The 23,534-nt window shown below is 43.4% G+C and overlaps 1 pseudogene; it reads left to right on the forward strand.

Annotated features, from left to right (window-relative positions):
• The first annotated feature begins 8,490 nt into the window (after nt 1-8,490).
• LOC131511903 (small ubiquitin-related modifier 2-like) lies at nt 8,491-15,500 on the forward strand (annotated as a pseudogene).
• The last annotated feature ends 8,034 nt before the right edge of the window (nt 15,501-23,534 follow it).

Here is a 23,534-nt window from a genome sequence, read left to right on the forward strand (position 1 = left end):
TGTTCATTTAATCTTCCTAATAGCCAATGATGTAGATCTATGACTGTATGCATTTTCCAGATGCATATGTTATTTCAGATAACTGAGGCTCAGAAAGGTTTAACAAGACCTGGGAAGCAATGTACCTAATATTGGATTCAGATATGCCTGACTCCTTAATAACTGGACCTAACTCTTATGGAATATTGTGTACACCTTGGCACTGAGCACTGTGGGATTGAACTCCTTCAAGGCGAGGATAATGTCTTCTTGGTCTTTTCATCTCCAGCAGAGTCTGCCACCTAGATAACTTCAAAGCATATTTTTGGAAGTATTGAATGACTGAAAAACATAAATGAATTTATTGGGGCACCTGGGTGCCTCAGTTGGTTAAGTGTCCAACTCTTGTTCCCAGCTCAGGTCGTGATGTTACGGATCATGGGATTGAGCCCTGCATCAGGCCTTGTGCTGACAGCTCAGAGCCTGCTTGGATCCTCTCTTTCCTTCTCTCTCTGCCCCTCCCCTGCTCATGCTATCTCTCTGTCTCTAAATGAATAAATAAACTTAAAAAAAAGAAACTGTAAAAATAAATGAAAACATGAATGAATGAATAAATAAATAAAATTATTACAGATAAACTACATTAACATCTAGGGGTTATATTTTGACTATTTATTTATGTACTTATAACTCCACTGGATGCTAAACTCTTAGAGACAGGCTATTGTTAAATACCAAAAAGCCAAATGAGTAAATTTTAATGAACGAATTGGCTTTTTAATTTTTATTTATTTATTTTTAAAGATTTTGCTTTTATGTAATTTCCACACCTAACATGGGGCTTGAACTTACAACCCTGAGATTGAAAGTTGCATGCTCTACCTTCTGAGCCAGCCAGGCTTTTAAAAATAGTTCATGGGGGGCACCTGGGTGGCTCAGTCGGTTAAGCGTCCGACTTCAGCTCAGGTCATGATCTCGCGGTCCGTGAGTTCGAGCCCCGCGTCGGGCTCTGTGCTGACAGCTCAGAGCCTGGAGCCTGTTTCAGATTCTGTGTCTCCCTCTCTCTCTGACCCTCCCCCATTCATGCTCTGTCTCTCTCTGTCTCAAAAATAAATAAACCTTAAAAAAAAATTTTTAAAAAAATAAAAATAGTTCATGGGGCACCTGGGTGGCTCAGTCCATTAAGTGTCTGATTTCATTTCAGCTCAGGTCATGATCTTGTGTTTGTGAGTTCAAGCCCCGTGTGGTGGTCTGTGCTGACAGCTTGGAGCCTGGGGCCTGCTTCAGATTCTGTTTCCTCCTCTCTCTGCCCCTCCCATGCTCATGCTCTCTCTGTTTCTCAATAATAAATAAACATTAAAAAAAAAATCATGAGTTGGGCAGTATCCTATCTAGCAAGTGGAGGGGAACTCTGAGGATTTGTACAAAATGGAAGGTTTTCATCAAAAGCAGAATAGGGAAAGAAAGTTATAAAAAGATAGGATTGTTGGGCCATCTGGGTGGCTCTTGATTTCGTCTCAGGTCATGAGTTTGAGCCCCGTGTGAGGCTCTGCACTGACAGCACGGAACGTGCTTGGGATTCTCCGTCTCCTCCTCTCTGCTTCTCCCCTGCTTGTGCTCAATCTCAAAATAAATAAATAAACCTAAAAGAAAAAAAAAAGGATTGTTTCAGGCAAAATCACCTTCCCATATGTGCAAGGGTAAGGTCTTATTATACAGATTACCTCATCTTCCTTTGGGGAATGGAGAGGGCCCAGGTGACAGATTATCTCATTGGTGCTTATGAGGAAATTGCTAACTGACAGGTGAAGATATGCATTTTGCGGGGAGGTTGCAACTGCAATCATGTTAGCTTGGGTTTGGTAACTTGGGTGGCCCAAGTGACCCCATTTTGGGCTTGTGGTTTTCTCCAAAGATACAGTGTTTATTTTTATACCTCCCGTAGATGACTTTGCTGAGGACCATGTTCACCAAGGACAAGACCTTGCTGAGACCATGTTCAGCAAATGGAGATTAGGTTTCTTCTGAATTCACAGAGCCAGCAATTGCTGAAGTAGAGATTTTGTTCAGGGCAATAGCCCCTGGTCCTTCCATGCCATACTAACTGCCGTCCTCCAGCCTCCCTGAGTTCTGGTCCTCCAGGAAAAAGAGTTAATTCAGTGTTTTTTTCTAGGAATATGCAATTTAGGGTACCTTCATATGGTACATAATGGTACCCACCATACCTAGCAGAAAAAAATTCTTTAATTTTGTATTCAACTTTGAAAACTGTTAAGTCATTTGTTATGTGGGGGAAAAAGAGAGAGAGAAAGACAAAGAAAGCACACACCTGAATGTACATATGATAAAATGGCCTTGAGGATGTAGCACAAGCCAAACAAAGCACAGAAATCCAGAGTTCACCCTGCAACAGCATCCTGAAATTGTGTCTCCACTTCCACTCTGGTTCTTTGAATGAGCTTCCCAGGTGTTATTTTCCAGTGACATGACTTAATATCTGGAGCTCTGGGTTGCTCTCAACTGGAGGGATACTATCTTATCACACTTCAGCACAGGTAGCCCTTAAGGGAGACTTTTTGAAACTTTTGACCAGCTCCCAGTAAGAAATGCACTTCACACTGCAACTCAGTACATTGTGTGTGTGTGTGTGTGTGTGTGTGTGTGTGTGTATTTATGATGTTTATAATGAAATAAAAATGTAATAGAAAAATATCCCTATTGTGTGTGATGCATTCTGATGTTGTCTAGTCCATTTGTATTTTCTATTCTATTCTATTTCATGGGGTGTTTTTCTTAAACAGAACAAGCTGATTTTTTATTTTTTTTTTATTTTTTTTTTAACGTTTATTTATTTTTGAGACAGAGAGAGACAGAACATGAACGCGGGAGGGTCAGAGAGAGAGGGAGACACAGAATCTGAAACAGGCTCCAGGTTCTGAGCTGTCAGCACAGAGCCCGACGCGGGGCTCGAACTCACGGACCGCGAGATCATGACCTGAGCCGAAGTCGGCCGCTTAACCGACTGAGCCACCCAGGCGCCCCTAGAACAAGCTGATTTTTTAAACTGTATTACTATTTATTTTTGAGAGAGACAGCATGAACAGGGGAGGGGCAGCGAGGGGGCGTGGTTACAGAGGATCTGAAGCAGGCTCTGCATTGATAGTAGAGAGACCAATGCAGGGCTCGAACTCACAAACCATGAGATCATGACCTGTGCTGAGGTCAGTTGCTCAACCAACTGAGCCACTCAGCTGCCCCTCTATTTCACGTTTTAAAAATTGTCATTGTGGGGTACCTGGGTGGCTCAGTCGGTTAAGCGTCTGACTCTTGGTTTCAGCTCAGGTCATGATCCCAGGGTCGTGGGATCAAGCCCTGTGTCGGGCTCTGTGCTGAGCATGGAGCCTGCTTGGGATTCTCTCTCTTTCCCCCTGCCCTTCCCCCAACTTGTTCTCTCTCTCCCTCTCTCCCTCTCAAATAAATAAAATGAAACAAATTTTTTTTTTTAATTGCAGTTGCAATCCACCAAGTTCATTTTACCACCCGATGAGTCTTCTGATTTGAAAAACACCGGCCCAATGCAGATGTATAAATTGTTACTCCTTGAGTACAAGGACACATATCTTTTTTACCTGTGTCTTTAGCACCTTTTTTCCCCCCTGAATAAATGAAGAAGTGAATGTCTACCATGTGCTAGAAGAGCAAGGATGACCAAAACTGAGAGCGGAAGCTGTAGAGATCCTTGCCCTGTTGGAGCTTACAGCTTATTGAGGAAGGGAAAAAGTACCCACCAACCCACCATCAATAAAGAGAGACCAGAAGTTGGACACATGTAAAATCTCTTCCCACTCCTACTCTATAAAAAAGTGCCTTGGGGCGCCTGGGTGGCGCAGTCGGTTAAGCGTCCGACTTCAGCCAGGTCACGATCTCGCGGTCCGTGAGTTCGAGCCCCACGTCAGGCTCTGGGCTGATGGCTCGGAGCCTGGAGCCTGTTTCCGATTCTGTGTCTCCCTCTCTCTCTGCCCCTCCCCCGTTCATGCTCTGTCTCTCTCTGTCCCAAAAATAAATAAAAAACGTTGAAAAAAAAAATTAAAAAAAAAAAAAAGTGCCTTGACCTCTGTTGTTTCTGGCCCCATTTTTCCTTTGGAAGCCCCAATCCCTGATGCCACAGGGGCTTGGTAAGACTCCTTATGGGAGAGCTCTGTCCCTACCCCCAGGCGTAAGTAGGGGACCTAACTACATAATAAATATGATTGGTTCAGGGAGGAACAGGTGACTTCCAACTCAGCCAACTGAAGTCATCTTTATCATTATCCGTAAACAGCAGGGGTCTCTTTTCTCCTGGGACTACAGACAGAAGATCAAGGGAAGCTAGAGCTGTCTTCCATTATGTGAAGAGAAGAGGTTAAAAAATGAAACTGAAATACAGAGTAAAAGAGAGCTAAGAGAAGGAGAAAACATCATTTGCAACTCTAGGTCTAGACGGGCCTAAAGCCAGAAGATCGGCAACACTTCACAACTGTTTGACCTAATGACTCCACGTTTCCCTAGCGCAGGTTTTAGTTGGATCTCTGTTATTTTCAACTAACAGTAACTGTGAAAGGAAGGGTAGAAAGCCAATTAATTTCCTTGATTTATTTATTTTAAGATTCTTATTATTTTTTTTTAATTTTTTTTTAACATTTTATTTATTTTTGAGACAGAGAGAGACAGAGCAGGAACGGGGGAGGGCCAGAGAGAGAGGGAGACACAGAATCTGAAACAGGCTCCAGGCTCTGAGCTGTCAGCACAGAGCCCAACGCGGGGCTCGAACTCATGGACCGCGAGATCATGACCTGAGCCAAAGTCCGACGCTCAACCGACTGAGCCACCCAGGCGCCCCTAAGATTCTTATTTTTTTGAAAGCACCTCACTTTATTTTATTATTATTATTTTTTAATGTTTATTTATTTTTGAGACAGAGAAAGAGCATGAGTGGGGGGTGGGGGTGGGCAGAGAGAGAGGGAGACAGAGGATCCAAAGAGGGCTCTGAGCTGACAACAATGAGCCCCATGCAGGGCTCGAACTCACAAATTGTGAGATAATGACCAGAGCCCCAATCAGATGCTCAACTGACTGAGCCGCCCAGGCACCCCGAAAGTGTTTCAGTTTATTATTTTTTTAAGTTTTATTTATTTAACTAATCTCTATACCCATTGTTGGGCTCAAACTCACAACCCCAAGATCAAGAGTCACATGCTCCATCCATGAGCCAGTCAGGCTCTCCCCCTAATTTCTTTCTTTGAAAAAGAACAGAAAGGGGGGTGCCTGGCTGGCTCAGTTGGTAGAGCATGGGACTTGTGATCTCAGGAGTCGCTTGAGTTCAAGCCCCACAATGGGTGTACAGCTTACTTTAAAAACAAAGAAACACAAACAAACAAGAAGAACAGAAATATATTTGTGGGGCCACAGACTTCTTCCATGATTGGGAAATTTGCCTGGAATATGCCACGTTTCAAGGGTTCCAGAGGTATGAAGCTGGCTGTTTACTTTCCTTCTTTACTTCCTTCTTTCCCCCTTCCTTTCATCTCTCTAAGATCACTGTATCAGCTGTGTGGAGAAAGGTTAAGGGAGTTTATAGAGAAAGCAGGAAAGCTATGATATATTCCTAGGTAGAAAAACACCTAGCTCAAGAAGTTTAGACCAGAATGTGATGGGGTGGCAAAAGAGAGGAAGAGAAGCAGATTTAAGAACAATTAACAATTTTTTTTAATGTTTATTTATTTTTGACAGAGAGAGAGAGAGAGCGCGCGCGCACACACACACACACACACACACACACGAGCAAGGGAGGGGCAGAGAGAGATGGAGACACAGAAGCTGAAAGGGCTCCAAGCTCTGAGCTGTCAGCATGGAGCCTGATGCGGGACTTAAACTCACAAACTGTGAGATCATGACCTGAGCTGAAGGCAGACACTTAACCAACTGAGCCACCCAGACACCCAGATTAAAGAACAATTTTGGTGGAGCTGCTAGGACTTGGTTATAAGGTACATAAATGTAACTTGGTTATGGACTAGATAAATGAACTTTCCAGATGAATGAATAAAATGCATAATTAATACACAGTGAGTTTAGCAGTTACAGAGCAGGTGGTATGTCTTAGACCCTGTGGTAAAAGCTAAGACAATGAAGATAGGAATAGTCTCTGACTTCAAGGAGTTGATAGCAGAGGAGGTCCTAACATTGAGAAAAGAAAAACAACAACAACAACAATAACCACAACAACCACCATACAGGAATAGCAAAGGGCTCACCTGCAGTTGAGAGAATGGGCTTTGTATTCCTTGTAGATGTGGGAGGCCTGAGCCTTGCCTTGTCCTAACACAGGACTTGTGTTATCTGTGGTAAATTAGCCTCTAGGCCCCCCAGACCGTGGTGGGGATTAGGAGAAGGACTGCTATTGAGAGGACAGTGGGTGAGAGGAAGGGAGAAATGATGGCAGCAAACTATATCCAAGATGGGAGCCCATGCTGAGCTTCAATGTCATAGCCAGCTAGATAAGATTTGGAGAAACAAGGGCTGTGAGAGTAGTTGTCATATAGTGATGGAATAGTAGCTTCCAAGTGCACTCAAGCCAGCTATGTCAGAGGGCATGGAACAGAAAAGGTCTTAAAACCAGGGTAATGTTCAAATCATGTGCATTATTAAATTAAGGAAAAATATATAGGGAGAAGCAAGGGGAAGGGGGTAGGATGGTGTATTTAGGATAAGATGCGATGGGGTGGAAGCATGACACCACCTGAATCCTGGCATGGATTACAATGTTTGTATGTTCTGTCTCTTGGCCACATCAGCCTTCCTTGCTAATGGTACAGTTACAAGGAACAGAGTTGAGGTTTGAGCAAACGTATGCTCAACAGATGGGAGTTTCCCTGGATCAGTGACACACACTGACACCAAAGAAATGCACAGGCCAGTACACCTGGCCACCAATGTTGCTCATCAATTAGCCAGGTGAGCAGTTATGGGTTTTAAAGACTTTATTTTATTATTTTATTTCATTTTATTTTATTATTTTATTTTATTTGATTTTCTGTAAAGTAAACTCTACACCCAACATGGAGTTCGAACTTACAACCCCCAAATCAGGAGTCTCATGCTCTACCAACTGAGCCAGCCAAGCACCCCAAGCAGCTATGGGTTTTATTTGTCTATTCTGGTCAGAGGATGGGGCCAGACTGGTTGATATATTCTTTTCTTTCTCTCTTTCTTTTTCTCTTTCTTTCTTTCTTTCTTTCTTTCTTTCTTTCTTTCTTTCTTCTTTCTTTCTTTCTTTCTTTCTTTCTTTCTTTCTTACAGTTTATTTATTTATTTTGAGAGACAGAGAGAGCACGCTTGCAAGCAGGGGAGGGGCAGAGAGAGAGAATCTGAGCAGGCTCCACACTGTCAGCGCAGAGCCCTACTTGGGGATTGATCTCACAAACAGTGAGAAAATCAAGAGTCAGATGTTTAACCAACTGAGCCACCTGGGCATCCCAGGTTATCATCTTCTGCTTTAAGACTTCACACATGAATATTCAGTGTCTTATGCATATTTAGGATATCATGAATATTTATTTATTTATTTATTTATTTTATGTTTACTTATTTTTGAGACAGAGAGAGACAGAGCAGGAACGGGGGAAGGTCAGAGAGAGAGAGACACAGAATCTGAAACAGGCTCCAGGCTCCGAGCTGTCAGCACAGAGCCTGACGCGGGGCTCGAACTCATGGACTGTGAGATCATGACCTGAGCCGAAGTCGGCCGCTTAACCGACTGAGCCACCCAGGCGCCCCTGATATCATGAATATTTAGAGTTCCAATGTCTCATATACTACTTAGTACCTCAAAAATATTAGGTGTCTCTTAGTCCTTCCATCCTTTCCACGTTTAACACACACATGTTGTACTCATTATCTTTCCTGAACAAATTTATAAAAGGTTTTGCTTTTATCTTACAAACCATAAATGTATTCATCTTCTAAACTGGAGTAGAGTGGTCTACAAAGCAAATGCACATTACGGTAGGACTTCCAGGTATCCAGGTCAGAGAAACTAGGAGTGGTGAAAGCTAGTCAGGACAAAAGGGCCCAGAGCCCTGGGGAGGACTCTTCTAAGACCTCGGAGGAGAGGGACTTTCTCCCTCAGGAGTCAGGAGCTGAACCCAGGAAGGGAAGAGGGTCAGCCAGAGCCTGCAAAGGAGTGTTCAGGGGCAGGTGGACCGAGGTGTGATAGGCAAGCACCTTGGATAAGCAGGTGCAGAATCCAACCCAGACAGGCAGAATTGCTGACACCCAAACTTCCAGGAAGACTTTTCCCTGAGGCCCTGAAGGAAGGGAGAATTCAGAAAAGAGGTGAGAGGAAGCTTGGCCAGGCCCAGGTCCAGCCCAGCCCAGTCCAGCCCAGCTCTAGGTCCTGTGAACAAAGACCAGCTCACACCAGGACTCTCGCCATTTCTTACAAATCTGTAACTTCCTTAAAGTTAGCTATTTTTGTTACTCCTTGTTTCCAGGCAGTTCAACTAGTAATGTGAACAGGGTTTAAACAAAGAAAGGAGGAGGTGCAAAGAGGATTGGTTACTTGCTTAATTTTTTTTTAAACATTTATTTTTGAGAGACAGAGCACAAGTGGGGGAGGGACAGAGAGAGGGGGGTACACAGAATCCAAGGCAGGCTCCAGGCTCTGAGCCCTCAGCACAGAGCCCGAAGCGGGGCTCCAACCCACGGACGTGAGATCATGACCTGAGCCAAAATCGGCCGCCCAATCGACTGAGCCACCCAGGTGCCCCATTTTGGTTACTTATTTAAAAGCTGGTCAGTGGACTGGGAAGCAGCCCCTCATGGGGAAGGTTTGTGTGTGTTGGGGCAGGGGCCTCGGGGTGGGCGACAGCCTGGTAGCCTGTGGGGAGAGATAGGCAAGCCAACTCCATCCCAGAGGAGGTGTGGAAGCTGGATGGGGCCAGGGTGGGGGTAGGGGTGAGGTGAGAGCTCTGCCCGGGACTACTCTGCTAGCCCCTCAGGGAATACTTGGGCTTTTAAAATCGCTTTGCTTTGTATTGTAGTCAGAGGTATAGGAACTGACTGCTGTAGGCGGGCGGGGGGGGGGGGGGGGGGGCTGTGGGAAATAGTTCTGCCCCTCCCCTCGGGGCTCCCACCGCCCCTCCCCCATCACTGTACAAGTATTGTCTGTTCTCTGTGGGTCTCCCCCGCCAGACGTGAGCTTCCCCGAAGCAGGCACTGTGTCCGATTCACCTCTTTCTGCCTCACAATGTGGCCCAGCGTGGGGCCTGACACTTGGAAGTTTCTCAAAGAGTTACTTGTTGAATGAATGAACAAATGAATGCTTTCTCCGAACTGCTCTGAACTTTTGATGGGATTTACAAAGAAGGAAAGGCCTGATCACTGCTTCGGATTCCTGACATCACTTCACCAGGCATTCGTGTGGCTCTGGAACTCGGGGAGGCAGTGAATCCCTAAGGTTTGCTTTGTATGTGTATGCGCATTTTCCTGGGGATAAGATTCTACATAACTTCTCAGATTTTCAGAGGCGACTGTCCAAAAAGAATGAAAGTAATCATTGAGAAAATAGTCCCAGAATGGAAATTTTACATACGTTTTCTCACTATTGATTTCTCTGAACCAAATTACTTTTCTTACCAACATTACTGTTTTCTTCCTGTGTATGATCTCTCTCTCTCTCTCTTTTTAATGTTTATTTATTTTTGAGAGACAGAGAGAGATAGAACACAAATGGGGAAGGAGCATAGCGAGAGGGAAACACAGAATCCCACGCAGGCTCCAGGCTCCAAACTGTCAGCACACAGCCTGACTGGGAGCTGGAACCCACAAACTGTGAGATCATGACCTCAGCCAAAGCGGGATGCTTAACCGACTGAGCCACCCAGCCCCCCCAGCCGCCCCCCCCCCGCCCCCCCAGCCGCCCCCCCCCCCCCCCGCCCAGTCTATAATCTCTTTAGTTCATTTTGTAATGTCAGAATCATTCACATTCACCTTAGTAAATAGTAACATGCTGATAGGGGCCAGGACGCGCTACCCTAAAATATGGCATTTTGACTTATTAAAAATATTTTAAGCTGAAGGAATTTTTTAAGGTTTTATTTAATTCATTTTTAAAAAGGTTTTTTTAAAATATTCATTAGAGAGAGAGAAAAAACATGAGTGGGGGAGGGGCAGAGGGAGAGGGGGACAGAAAGTCCCAAGTGGGCTCTCTGCTGACAGCAGAAAGCCTGAAGCCTTCTGGAACTCACAAACCGTGAGATCATGACCTGAGCCAAAGTCAGACGCTTAACCGACTGAGCCACTCAGGCATCCCGAGGTTTTATTTTTAAGTAACCCGTGCACCCAATGTGGGGCTCAAACCTACCATCCTGAGATGAAGAGTCTCAGGCTCTATGGACTGAGCCAGCCAGGTGCCCCTAGCTGAAGGAAGCCACAAAAGCAAGAGGGTCAGTCTGACCTCTCCCACCTTCTTCCCCGAAACAGGTCATAAAACTCCTCTGTGAAAGGTACCCTCCCTATACCATTAGAAAGGAGGACATTCTAATTACCAGGGACAGAGAATTAAGGGCCGAGAAGGCTGTGTAAACAAGCCTTGTTAAACTAGCTCTTATCTTCCAAGTTACTTCTTCACCATTTACTACCCCTAGCCCAAACCCCTTGTCAATTCTTCACAAATTTTTATAGCTCTAAAAGGTATAAAACCTTCTTGCTCAGGTCACTTCTTTGGGTCTTTTCTTGGGAAGGCTTCCATGTACATGTAAAATTTTTATTTCTGTTAATCTGTCTTTGTCAGTTTAATTTTCTGATCAACCCTCCCTACGAGGGTTGAGGGAAACTTTTTCCTCTCCTGCAATGCTATGACCTTTGCAATGTCCCAAAACCTCCCTTTCATCACCTCAGCCAAGGCATCCTTAATTGATTTCTCTTACACTTGGGGCTCATCGGCTGTTTTGCAGGTGGATGACAGTGTGGAGCGGGTGTGGGGCTTTTGGAAGTGAGACCTTAAGGGCAGAGGCAGAATCAGGAAGAGAGCTGCTGAGATATTCAACTACCTAATCCAATTCTCCTTGCACACTCAGCAGCCTCCCCTCCCTCTGCACAACAATGGAAGGAAAGAGGCAGTGGGGGAAAAATAAGGTCCGGTAATACGGTTAGAAGGGGTAATTACCAGGACCGTGGAGCACAGGGAAAGTACCTCCCAGAAAGAAGGGCTAAAGACAGCCTACAAGGATGGGGAGTAAGGGAATTAGTAACAAATGTATGCTTGTGCAGGGAACCAAAAAAAATAAATAAATAAATGAAAATAAATCTCTGTGCTGAATTGGCCAGGCACTGGAGAACCTGAGGTAGGCAGCAAGGACTGGGCTACAGTACATTCCAGGGAGGAGGAGAAAAAGCTCCAAGCCAGGCCGGGATTTTGCAGCAGCTGCTGTGCCGTGATACAGAGTATCGGTGCCTCGAGGGAGGGATGAGTCAGTCCCAGCAGATCCAAGTTTAGGATAAAAAAGCCAACAAGGAAGGCACTCAGCAAACACCTTCCCTGTGAGAGGGCTACTGACCATTTAGAAGTGGGATCCCCAGCCCCATACAGGACACCAGGGAGGCCCTGGAACGGCTGGAAGGGCTCATTCGCGTAGGGACTGAGAGTGAAGAGCTGTTTTAAACTATGTCCCTTCCTCTACCCGGAAAGTTCCGCCAGATTTGCCACCCGTTGATTGATTTCATAGAGTTGTCTAAAACCAGGGTTGTGTTAGAGCAGAAGGCAAAAGGGTAAGTGCCAGATTATGGTTGTGAATGTCACATCTTGCTGTAGGAGTCAAGGAAGGGTGTTATGAAACAAGAATTCTTGGTTATGGGTGTGGCTGTAAATGCATCCTGCACCCTGATGCCTCATGGGAGAGAGCTTTGAGTTGTATGGGGATCCGGCCAGAAGGTAAGCTCCAGCACCCCCATCTTGACCTTCATGGCAGTTGGAGGGATGGTGGGGTCAGAGTGCATCACTCAGCCTAAATCTGTGTGGAAAAAGAAAATGACCTGGAGCACATACTGGCCCACTGTTAGTTCATGGTGAGCAGTCCCTTAAACAGTATGTTAGAGAAAAATTCCTGTTTTGGGGAGGAAGTTTGTGACAGGCGACTTTGGTTATATGGTTTTGTGGTATGATATATACATCATGAAACTTGCCATCTTTTAATGATTAAAAAAATTTTTTTTAATGTTTATTCATTAAAAATTTTTTTTAAATGTTTATTTATTTTTGAGACGGAGACAGAGCACAAGTGGGGGAGGGGCAGAGAGAGAGGGAGACACAGAATCTGAAACAGGCTCTGAGCTGTCAGCACAGAGCCAGATGCGGGGCTCGAACCCACGAACCACGAGATGATGACCTGAGCCGAAGTCAGATGCTTAACCTACTGAGCCACCTAGGTGTCCCTATGTTTAGTCATTTTTGAGAGACACAGAGCAAGCAGGGGAGGGGCAGACAGAGAGGGAGACCCAGAATCTGAAGCAGGCTTCTGGCTCAGAACTGACAGCACAGAGCCTGACACGGGGCTCGAACCCATGAACCCATGAACCCTGAGATCATGACCTGAGCCAAAGTTAGATGCTTAACCAACTGAGCCACTGAGGTGCTCCTAAGATTTTATTTTAAGTAAATTCTGTGCCTAACATGGGGCTCAAACTCACAACTCTGAGATCAAGAGTCAGACACTCAACCGACTGAGCCACCCAGGCACCCCAAAGATTTTTTATTTCTAAGTGATCTCTACACCCAATGTGGGGCTCGAACTCACAACCCTGAGATTGAGTCATATGCTCCACCGATTGAGGCAGCCAGGTGCCCCTTATCCATTTAAAAATATATATAAATTTATGGGGTGCCTGGATGGCTCAGTCGGTTAAGCATCTGACTTCAGCTCAGGTCATGATCTTACGGTTCATGAGTTTGGTCCCCCACGTCGGGCTCTGTGCTGGCAGCTCAGGGCCTGGAGCCTGCCTCTGATCTGTGTCTCCCTCCCCTCAGCTCCTCCCCTGCTCACACTCTGTCTCTCTCTCAAAAGTAAATAAAGATTAAAAAAATATATAAATTTAGTGACATTAATTAAAACCACAATGTTGTAAACCATCACCACTATTTACAAAGCTTTTTCATCACTCTAAACAGAACCTCCGTACTCATTTGTGTGCTTATTTTTGTTGTTATTGTTTAAATAACTTCTTCTCTAGAATATGTTGGTCTCTGCTGGTAGGTGGGGTCAAGTTATGCCTAGTCAAGAGATTTCTTCACCTGAGTTTCTTTCGTCACAGGGTTGCTGTGAGTTCTTTTTTATGTAAACAGTTTTGCTACTTTCCTTCTCCATATGCACACTTACTTTAACAAAATGGAAATTATATCAAATGACCCCAAATTTAGTGCTTAACACTACAACCCTTTTACTTGCTTACAATTCTGTGAGTCATCAAGTTGGGTAGGAATCAACTGGGCATTTCTTCTGTTATCATTAACTAGTCTCATTTATGCCACTGCAATCTTCTGGTGGTTCAGCTGGGGCTGGATGGTATTATATGGCCTCATTTGTATGTCCAGTGCTGTCTATGGGCATGGGTGGTACATTTCCTCCAGCATGTTACCTGTGGAGTAGGGTTCCAGATGCAGGAAGAGAGAAAGGTTAAAAGACCCACTGTGCAAACAGTTTTCAAGCTGCAGTCTGGCTCGTTGCTAATGTCCCATTGTCCAAAGCAAGTCACTTGGCCAAACCCAAAGTCTATGTGAGAGGGGACTTCATGAAATATGGATACATACAGCATGGTTCATTGGGGCCATCACTGTAACAATCTACCATACCTATGTACTATTTTGCAGTTTGCGTTCCCCCTTAACAGGGTGTCTGTTTTCCAAGTTGATATAATTATAATAATTACATTTTTAAAAATGTTATTTATATTTGAGAGAGAGAGACAGAGTGCCAGTGGGGGAGGAGCAGAGAGAGAGGGAGACACAGAATCCAAAGCAGGCTCCAGGCTCTGAGCTGTCAGCACAGAGCCTGATGCGGGGTTTGAACCCAAGAACCATGAAATCATGACCTGAGCCAAAGTTGGAGGCTTCACTGACAGGGCCACTCAGGTGCCCCTATCATAATTACATTTGTAATGACGACAAAAGAGTTAATCAAAGGACTATGCCAAAATGTACCTAATCATTATTGCTTTTTTTTTTTCTTTTGTGGTTTGTTTTCATTTTCACTGTTATAAAGAAGTCATCAAGGTCTCCCTCCTCCACTGTTGCCACCTCCTTCTGCTGCTCCTGGTGCTGCTAGTATGCTAGTTAAGTGCAGATCTGGTGCCTCTTGTGAAGCAGCAGCTGAAGAGACCCCAGCACTCAGCGAGGCCCGCAAAAAGCCCAAGGAAGGAGTCAAGACTGAGAACAATGATCATATGAATTTGACGGTGACAGGGCAGGATGATTCTGTGGTGCAGCGTAAGATTAAGAGACACACACTGCTTCGTAAACTAACGAAAGCCTTTTGTGAATGGCAGGATTTGTCCATGAAGCACAACAGATTCTGATTTGATGGGCAGCCAATTAATGAAACAGACACGCCTGCACAGTTGGAAACGGAGGCTGAAGATACAGTTGATGTGTTCCAGCAGCTGACGGGAGGCATATCCTGAAAAGGGAACCTGCCACTTCACTCCAGAACTCTGTTCCTCCAGACCAAGAAGGCATTCTCGATTAGAAAGCCACAATTTGGTTCCACCACATCTTGAGTACTATAGTTTTCTCTATTCTTTCATTTTCCCCTTCCCCATTCCTTCATTGTACATTAACGTACTGTGGATGTGCACAAGCATATTGCAGGTTTTTTTATTTTTAATTAAATGGCCAATGTTATGTTTGATGCATGTCACATGGAGATGGGATGGGGAAAAATACTGGTTCTGTGATAATACCCCCTTTCTCCATTAGTGGCATGCTCATTCAGCTCTTATTTTTACATTCTAGTAAGTTATTTTGCTCTCACTGTTTAACAAAAAATGAACAACATAAAAATCCTTGCACACCTTGTGTGATTGGAGAATTTTAATGTTTTTCATTTATCATTGTAAAACCAAGGGCAATTTTATAACATTTTTGTACATAGCTGTTAGATATAGGGCACTCTGTCTTTAAGTAGGGATAAATTACTCTAAGAGAAATGAATCCTAGATACTTTTCCCTTCAAGTCAGCATCTTGTTGTTGAAACAAATTTCTTGTTTTAAAAAAAGTAATTAAAGGGGCGCCTAGGTGGCTCAGTGGGTTGAGCATCCGACTTCGGCTCAGGTCACGATCTCGTCGTTCGTGAGTTCGAGCCCCACGTCGGGCTCTGGGCTGATGGCTCAGAGCCTGGAGCCTGCTTCCGATTCTGTGTCTCCCTCTCTCTCTGCCCTTCCCCCGTTCATGCTCTGTCTCTCTCTGTCCCAAAAATAAATAAACTTTAAAAAAAAATTTTTTTTTAAATAAAAAAAATAAAAAAGTAATTAAATAGATATTTGTTGAATGTCTACTATGTGTAAGGACTTATTCAAGAACACTAAGGATACCTATTTGCTTAAATTTTTTTCAGGGGAAATTCAGACAAACATGAATATATAAAAAGCACTATGGAGAGAAAGCAGAGAAGGCAGATTACATCCTGGAGAGAAGTTGGGTTGGGTAGGGCTTGCTATTTAAAGTTCATTTAGGGGAACGTGGGTGGCTCAGTCGGTTAAGGATCTGACTTTAGCTCAGGTCATGTTCTCACAGTTCGTGAGTTCAAGCCTTGCGTTGTGCTCTGTGCTGACAGCTCAGAGCCTGGTGCCTGCTTAGGATTCTGTATCTCCCTCTCTCTCTCCCCCTCTCCTGCTCACACTCTCTCTTTCTCTCTCTCTCAAAAATAAATGAATCTTAAAAAAATGCTTTTGGGGGCACCTGGCTGGTTCAGTCAGGAGAACATCCAACTCTTGATCTCAGGGTCATGAGTTTGAGCCCCATGAAGGCATAGAGATTGCTTTTAAAAAATGGCTTAAACTGGGCACATGGGTGGCTCAGTGGGTTGAATGTTTGATTCTTGGTTTTGGCTTGGGTCATGATCTCTAAGTTTGTGAGTTCAAGCCCTGTATCCAGCTCCAAGTTGATAGCTTGGAGCCTGCTTGGGATTCTCTCTCTTCCTCTCTCTCTCTCTCTCTCTCTCTGTCTCCCCCTCTGCCCCTTCCCTGCTCTCCTATGCTCTCTCTCTCTGAAAATAAATAAACTTTTAAAAAATGGCTTAAGGGGCGCCTGGGTGGCTCAGTCGGTTGAGCGGCCGACTTTGGCTCAGGTCATGATCTCACAATCTGTGAGTTCGAGCCCCGCGTCGGGCTCTGTGCTGACAGCTCAGAGCCTGGAACCTGTTTCAGATTCTGTGTCTCCCTCTCTCTGACCCTCCCCCGTTCATGCTCTGTCTCTCTCTATCTCAAAAATAAATAAACGTTAAAAAAAAAATTAAAAAATGGCTTAAACGATAAATGGAGCCTTAAAAAATAAATAGGGGTGCCTGTCTGGCTTAGTCAGTAGAACTTGTGACTTGATTGTAGGGTTGTGAGTTCAAGCCCCACACTGGGTTTGGAACCTACTTAAAATTTAAATACAGACACACATACATACATACATACATACATAAAATAAACCCACAAACAACTAAATAAATAAGATACCTGTGTAACTCCCACCCTTAAAAACATTTTTCGAGGGGCACTTGAGTGGCTCAGTTGGTTGAGTGCCAACTCTTGATTTAGGCTCAGGTCATGATCTCACAGTTGTGGGATCAAGCCCTGAGTCCAGCTCATGGAGAAGTGAGGAACCTGCTTGGGATTTGGGATTTTCTTTCTTTCTGCCCCTCCTCGCTGCCCCCCCCCCCCCCGCCACCCATGCACACATGGGCTCTCCATTTCTCTCAAAATAAATAAACTTTAAAAAATGTCTTTGAATTATGTTCTAAGAATAAAAGATTATTTCTCTTGCATCATATCCTTGTAAGAAGAAGTGAAATCAGTGGGACATAGGGTAGGAATATTAAAACTTTCACAATGCATTGCTCAATTGCTCTCCCAAGGGCTTTACCAATTTATACCACCACCAACAGGAATTTGCCAGTTTCCCTGCTTTGACCACAGTTAACATGGAACATTCTAATTAAAAAAGAAAACTTTGTTAGTTTAATAGGTAAGCCTGGATTTCCTTCTTTTAAGACAGTATTTTATATAGTCTTTTACCTTTTCTTTTTTGAAGTTATCTCTAGAGCCAACGCAGGGATTGAACTCACAACCTGAGATCAAGAGTCACATGCTCTGCTGACTATCCCAATAGTCTTTTTTTTTTTTTTTTAATTTTTTTTTTCAACGTATTTTATTTATTTTTGGGACAGAGAGAGACAGAGCATGAACGGGGGAGGGGCAGAGAGAGAGGGAGACACAGAATCGGAAACAGGCTCCAGTCTCCGAGCCATCAGCCCAGAGCCTGACGCGGGGCTCGAACTCACGGACCGCGAGATCGTGACCTGGCTGAAGTCGGACGCTTAACCGACTGCGCCACCCAGGCGCCCCTATCCCAATAGTCTTTTATCTTGACCACTTCAGTCTTTTTTTTTTTTTTTAAGCTTATTTATTTACTTTGAGACAGGAGGAGAGAGAATAAGAGGGGGAGAGGCAGAGAGGGGGGCAGGAAGAGAAAGAATCTCAAGCAGGCTCCTGGGTCTGCTCTGAACAGGACTCAGGACTCCATCTCAGAACCATGAGATCATAACCTGAGCCAAAATCGGGTCAGAGGCTTAACCGACTGAGCCACCCGGATGCCTCTTGACCACTTTAGACTTTTGCACTTTTTAGTTTTTGAGCTATAATTGCTATTTTCTGTTGCTCTGTGGTGGGTTTGGCTGGGGTGGGGAGGTCGAGGAGACTAAGAGGCACACCCACATGTGCACACACATGCAAAAACGTGGGCATGATCACATTCGGACATATTCACGTTTCCTGGTGTGAATAAAAAATGGGGATAAAATATCTGGAATCATAAAGGGCCAAATACAGAGGAAACCAAATATTTTTAATCAGGGGACTTAGGTAGGTATTTCTTTGAATAGTGGTTGTATTTTGGCCCTTAAGAGGGATAAAATGTTCCTTGGCAGGAGCCCATCTGGGTCTGTGCAGTTCTGACCCTGTGCTATGTGTTCTGCTTGGCTAGGCACACTCTTGGGCACTGACCAGGAGGCGGAGCTGCCTTTGGTCCCCAGTCTCAGGCATTTGTATCTATTTCTACTTTCTAAGTCAGTCAGTAAGGGCAGGATCAGTATCCCTGGCCTATGTATGTCTGTCTGCCCCATGAAAAAATGTTTCATTCATTAATTAATGCATGCATTTATGCATCTGTTTATCCCATAATTTGTCTATTCATTTGGGCATGTATTTATACATGATTGCATTCATTCAGTCAGTACACATTTATTAAGGTCAAGGTTTATGCCACAGGGATCAATGATAACTAATTAGATAGTTAATTAGATAACTAAGTGGGCACCCAGGAAAAGGTCGTAGCTTCCAGATCTATAGTAGTTGGTGTCCTGTAGACTGAGATCCTGGCAATGTACTGATCGACCCTTCTTGGTCCATTAACTGTGAACAAATAAACTCGTGTTTTACCACCCCAAAGCCAAAATGTGCTGACTGAGTTTTCTTTACCAGGAAAATGGTATTACATTTCTCTTTGTGATAGGAAAGGTTAGAACAACAGCATGTGACCTTACAGCTCTGGGCACTGATTCTGCACTATGTCAGCTGTGAAAAAACACGTCCCCTCATTCAAGTGACACCCTTTATTTGGCAAGTGGATGTACCTTTATGCTTTCTTTTTGAAAGCTGAGGGCTATTTTTAAGAATTTTTATTTATTTACTTATTTATTTTTTAAAGTTTATTTACTTATTTTGAGAGAAAGAGAGCATGAGCAGGGGAGAGGAAGACAGGGAGGGAGAGGGTGAATCCCAAGCAGGTTCTGCACTGACATCAAGGAGCCCGATGTAGGGCTCGAATTCTCGAACTGTGAGATCATGACCTGAGCCGAAACCAAGAGGTGGATACTTAAGTGACTGAGCTACCCAGGCACTGTGAGGGGCATTTTTTTTAAAAAAGCAAAATTCAGACTCCTTGTCCTTAAGGAGTTTATAATCCAGTTGAGTAATAAGGCCAGTCCACCCAGGGTTACAGAGTATAGAACTAAAGAGTGTTTTCTTTTTACTGAAGGCTGCCATCTGGTCTGAAATTCCCTACCAAGATGGAACTCTTCCTTCAAAGTATGTTGTAAGTAGTCTTTTCAGCTTTTTTTTTTTTTATTAAAAAAATTTTTTTAAATATTTATTTGAGAGACAGAGAGAGAGAGAGAGAGCAGGAGTGGGGGAGGTACAGAGAGAGGAAGACACAGAATCCAAAGCAGGCTCTAGGCTTGGAGCTGTCAGCATAGAGCCCGATGGGAGACGTGGGGCTCGAACCCATGAACCGTGAGATCATAACCTGAGCTGAAGTCGGATGCTTAACTGACTGAGCCACTCAAGCGCCCCAGCCTTTTTGGCTTTGTACCAACACTTTTCTGGTGAAGAACCTACTATGTGTTTTTGTTTTTTTCATTAAAAATTTTTAAAGTTTATTTATTTATTTTGAGAGAGAGTGAGAGAGAGAGCTTATTTTGCATGTGTGATGGGAGGATGGACACAGAGAGAGGGAGAATCCCAAGCAGGCTCCGGGCTGTCAATGTGGAGCCTGACTTGGGACTTGAACCCATGAAATCAAGAGTCAGAGGATGCTTAACCCGCCTGAACCACCCAGGTGCCTGTTTTTAAATAGAAAAGTAATGTATGCTTAATGTAACACATTGAAACAATATGGCAGAGTATAAAAGTAAAAAGCTAAACTTCACCTGGAATCTCCCACCTTCCTACCATTGATAAGGACTGTTACAGGGTGGTGAGGATGCCATTTTCTATACTTGTTACAGGCACATATATAAACATTTTACCCCATACTTTTGATTGTAATCTATTTTTAAAATTAGATAATATTTGGGGCGCCTGGGTGGCTCAGTCGGTTAAGCGTCCGACTTCAGCCAGGTCACGATCTAGCGGTCCGTGAGTTCGAGCCCCGCGTCAGCCTCTGGGCTGATGGCTTGGAGCCTGGAGCCTGTTTCCGATTCTGTGTCTCCCTCTCTCTCTGCCCCTCCCCCGTTCATGCTCTGTCTCTCTCTGTCCCAAAAATAAATAAAAAACGTTGAAAAAAAAATTTAAAATTAGATAATATTTGAGCAATATAGAATTTTTTAAAAAATCAAATGGCATTAAAGAATATATATAATGAGGAGAAAGTCTCTCTTCCATCCCCATCTGTCTCCTTCAAGTCCCTCAGTTCACCTCCCCAGGGGCAACCACTGTCACTTTCATGTGTAGCCTTCTAGAGATAGTCTATGCTTTTTACAAGCACATATGCTAATTTTTTTAGCTCTATGCTTAATGTGGGACTTGAACTCATGACCCCAAGATTAAGAGTGTCATGTGTAACCAACTGAGGCAACCAGGTGTCCTTTTATACATATATATATATATATATATATATATATATATATATATATAAATTTTAATTTTTTTGGTAATGTTTATTTATTTTTGAGAGAGAGGATGGAACATGAATTGGGGAGGGGCAGAGAGAGAGGGAGACACAGAATCCAAAGCAGGCTCCAGGCTCTGCTTGTCAGCACAGAACCCGATGCAGGGCTCCAACTCACGAGATCATGACCTGAGCCCAAGTTGGGCACTTAACTGGCTGAGCCACCTAGATGCCCTGCATTTGTAATTTTGGTCAACATAGCCAGTTGCTCTCAGTAGAGACTTTATGAATTTGCATTCCTTTCTTCAATTATGAGAGTAATTTTTCTCCATGCAGTTACCAGGATATTAATGACTTAAAAAAAACCAACAAAACAACAAAAAACCAAAAACTTTTGCCAGGAAACCTGGGTGGTTCCATTAGTTAAGTGTCTATCTCTTGATTCCAGCTCAGGTCATGATTTCACAGTTTGTGAGATCGAACCCTGGGTGAGGCTCCTCAATGGCAGCATGGAGCCTGCTTAGGATTCTCTCTTTCTCTTCCCCCTTCCACTGATCTCTCTCTGTCTCTGTCTTTACTCTCTCTCTCTCAAAATAAATGAATAAACATTAAAAAAAAACTTTGCCAATTTGGTAGATCAAAAATAGTTACCCCTAGCTGTTTTCATTTGTAGTCCTTTTATTATGAGGTTGAGCATCCTCTCATATATATGAGGGCCTTTTGTATTTATTTTCTATGTATGGGCTGTTTATATCCTTTACCTATTTGTTTTTCTTTTTGCAGCTTTTCTTGTCAATATCTACACTTGAAATGTATATTATAATGTATATATTTTTGATTAGCCTGATTTAATAAGAGAGAGACAAATACTACATGCTCTCACTTATATGTGGAATCTGTAAAAGTAGAACACATAGTAACAGAGATAAGAGTGGTGAGGGGTGTCTGGCTGGCCCAGTGAGTAGAGCATGCTACCCTTGATCTTGGGGTTTTGGGTCTGAGCTTTATGCTGGGTGTAGAGATTACTTTAAACAAATAAAATCTTAAAAAAAAAAGAATAGTGATTACTAGAGATTGAGAGTGGGAGAAATGGGAAGATATTGGTCAAAGGTTCAAATTTTCGGCTCTAAGATAAATTCTGGAAACTTAATGTATAGCATGGTGACTAGAGTTCATAATAATATATTATGTACTTGAGGGGCACCTGGGTGGCACAGTCAGTGGCCAACTTTTGATTTCAGCTCAGATCATGATCCCATGGTTCATGCACTGACATCACAGAGCCTGCTTGGGATTCTCTTTCCATCCTCTCTCTGCCCTTGCTGCCACCCTCTCTCTCTCAAAAGTAAACAAACATTACAAAAATAATGTATACTTGACATTTGCTGAGAGTAGATCTCAAGGGTTCTCACCAGCACCAAAAAAAGAGTAACTAGATGAGGGGATGAATATGTTAATTGGCTTGATTGTGCTAATCACGATGTATATGTATATCAAAACATGTATATCTTAAATATACACAATTTCAATTTTCAATCATAGTCTTATAAAGATGGGGTAAAAAAGCTGGAGGTTATTAGTATTTTCTTTAAAAAAATGTTTTTTAACGTTTATTTATTTTTGAGACAGAGAGAGAGACAGAGCATGAACGGGGGAGGGGCAGAGAGAGAGGGAGACACAGAATTGGAAGCAGGCTCCAGGCTCTGAGCTGTCAGCCCAGAGCCCGACACGGGGCTCAAACTCAAGGACCGTGAGATCGTGACCTGAGCTGAAGTCGGATGCTTAACCGACTGAGCCACCCAGGCGCCCCTAGTATTTTCTTTTAGAGCTTTTTGTTTTATGTATTTATTTGTGTGTCTGTTTTACAATACTGAAGGCTTGTCCACAGCAAGATGTTATAATGTTATATATATATATATATATATATATATATATATACACATATATACATATATAAATTCTCTTTATACATGTATAAATTATATACATGTATAAATTATATACATATATAAATTCTCTGGTGTTTTCTTCTGGTACCTTTGTTCTTTCAGTTTTCACATTTCAGCCTTTGCTCCATCCAGAATTTATTTTGCTATAAAGTATGAGGCAATGGTCCAATTTTATTTTTGCTCTTCAGTTTCTCCAAGACCTTTTTTTGAATAATATGTCTTTTCCCAATTGATTTAGAAGACTATGTTTTTTAAAGCAGATTCCACACCCAACATGGGGCTTGAATTTACAACCCTGAGATTAAGAGAGGCATGCTCTACGGATTGAGGCAGCCAGGTGTCTAAGAATACTATTTTTATGATAAACTCAGTATATAAAAATTATAGATATAATTTTACACATACATATTTAAATGTTAATTTATTTGAAAAAGAGAGGGGAGTAGCTCCTGGGTGGCTCAGTTGGTTAAGCGTCCGACTTCAGCTCAGGTCATGATCTCGCAGTCTGTGAGTTCGAGCCCCTTGTTGGGCTCTGTGCGGCGGGCTCAGAGCCTGGAGCCTGCTTTGGATTCTGTGTCTCCCTCTCTCTCTGCCCCTCCCCTGCCCATGCTCTGTCTCTGTCTCAAAAATAAATAAAAACATTAAAAAAAAAAAAAAAAAAGAAAAAGAGAGAGGGCACCTGGGTGGCTCAGTCAGTTGAGTGTCCGACTTCCCCTCAGGTCAGGATCTTGAGGTTTGTGGGTTCAAGCCCCACATCGGACTCTGTGCTGACAGTTCAGAGCCTAGAGCCTGCTTCAGATTCTGTGTCTCCCTCTCACTCTGCCCCTCCCCCACTTGTACTCTGTCTCTCAAAAATAAATAAATGTAAAAAAAAAAAATTGAAAGACAGAGGAAGCAGGGGAGGGGCAGAGAGAGAGAGAGAGAG

The sequence above is a fragment of the Neofelis nebulosa genome, chromosome 5 (genome assembly GCF_028018385.1).
Source record: "Neofelis nebulosa isolate mNeoNeb1 chromosome 5, mNeoNeb1.pri, whole genome shotgun sequence".
NCBI classification, from domain to species: Eukaryota; Metazoa; Chordata; class Mammalia; order Carnivora; family Felidae; genus Neofelis; species Neofelis nebulosa.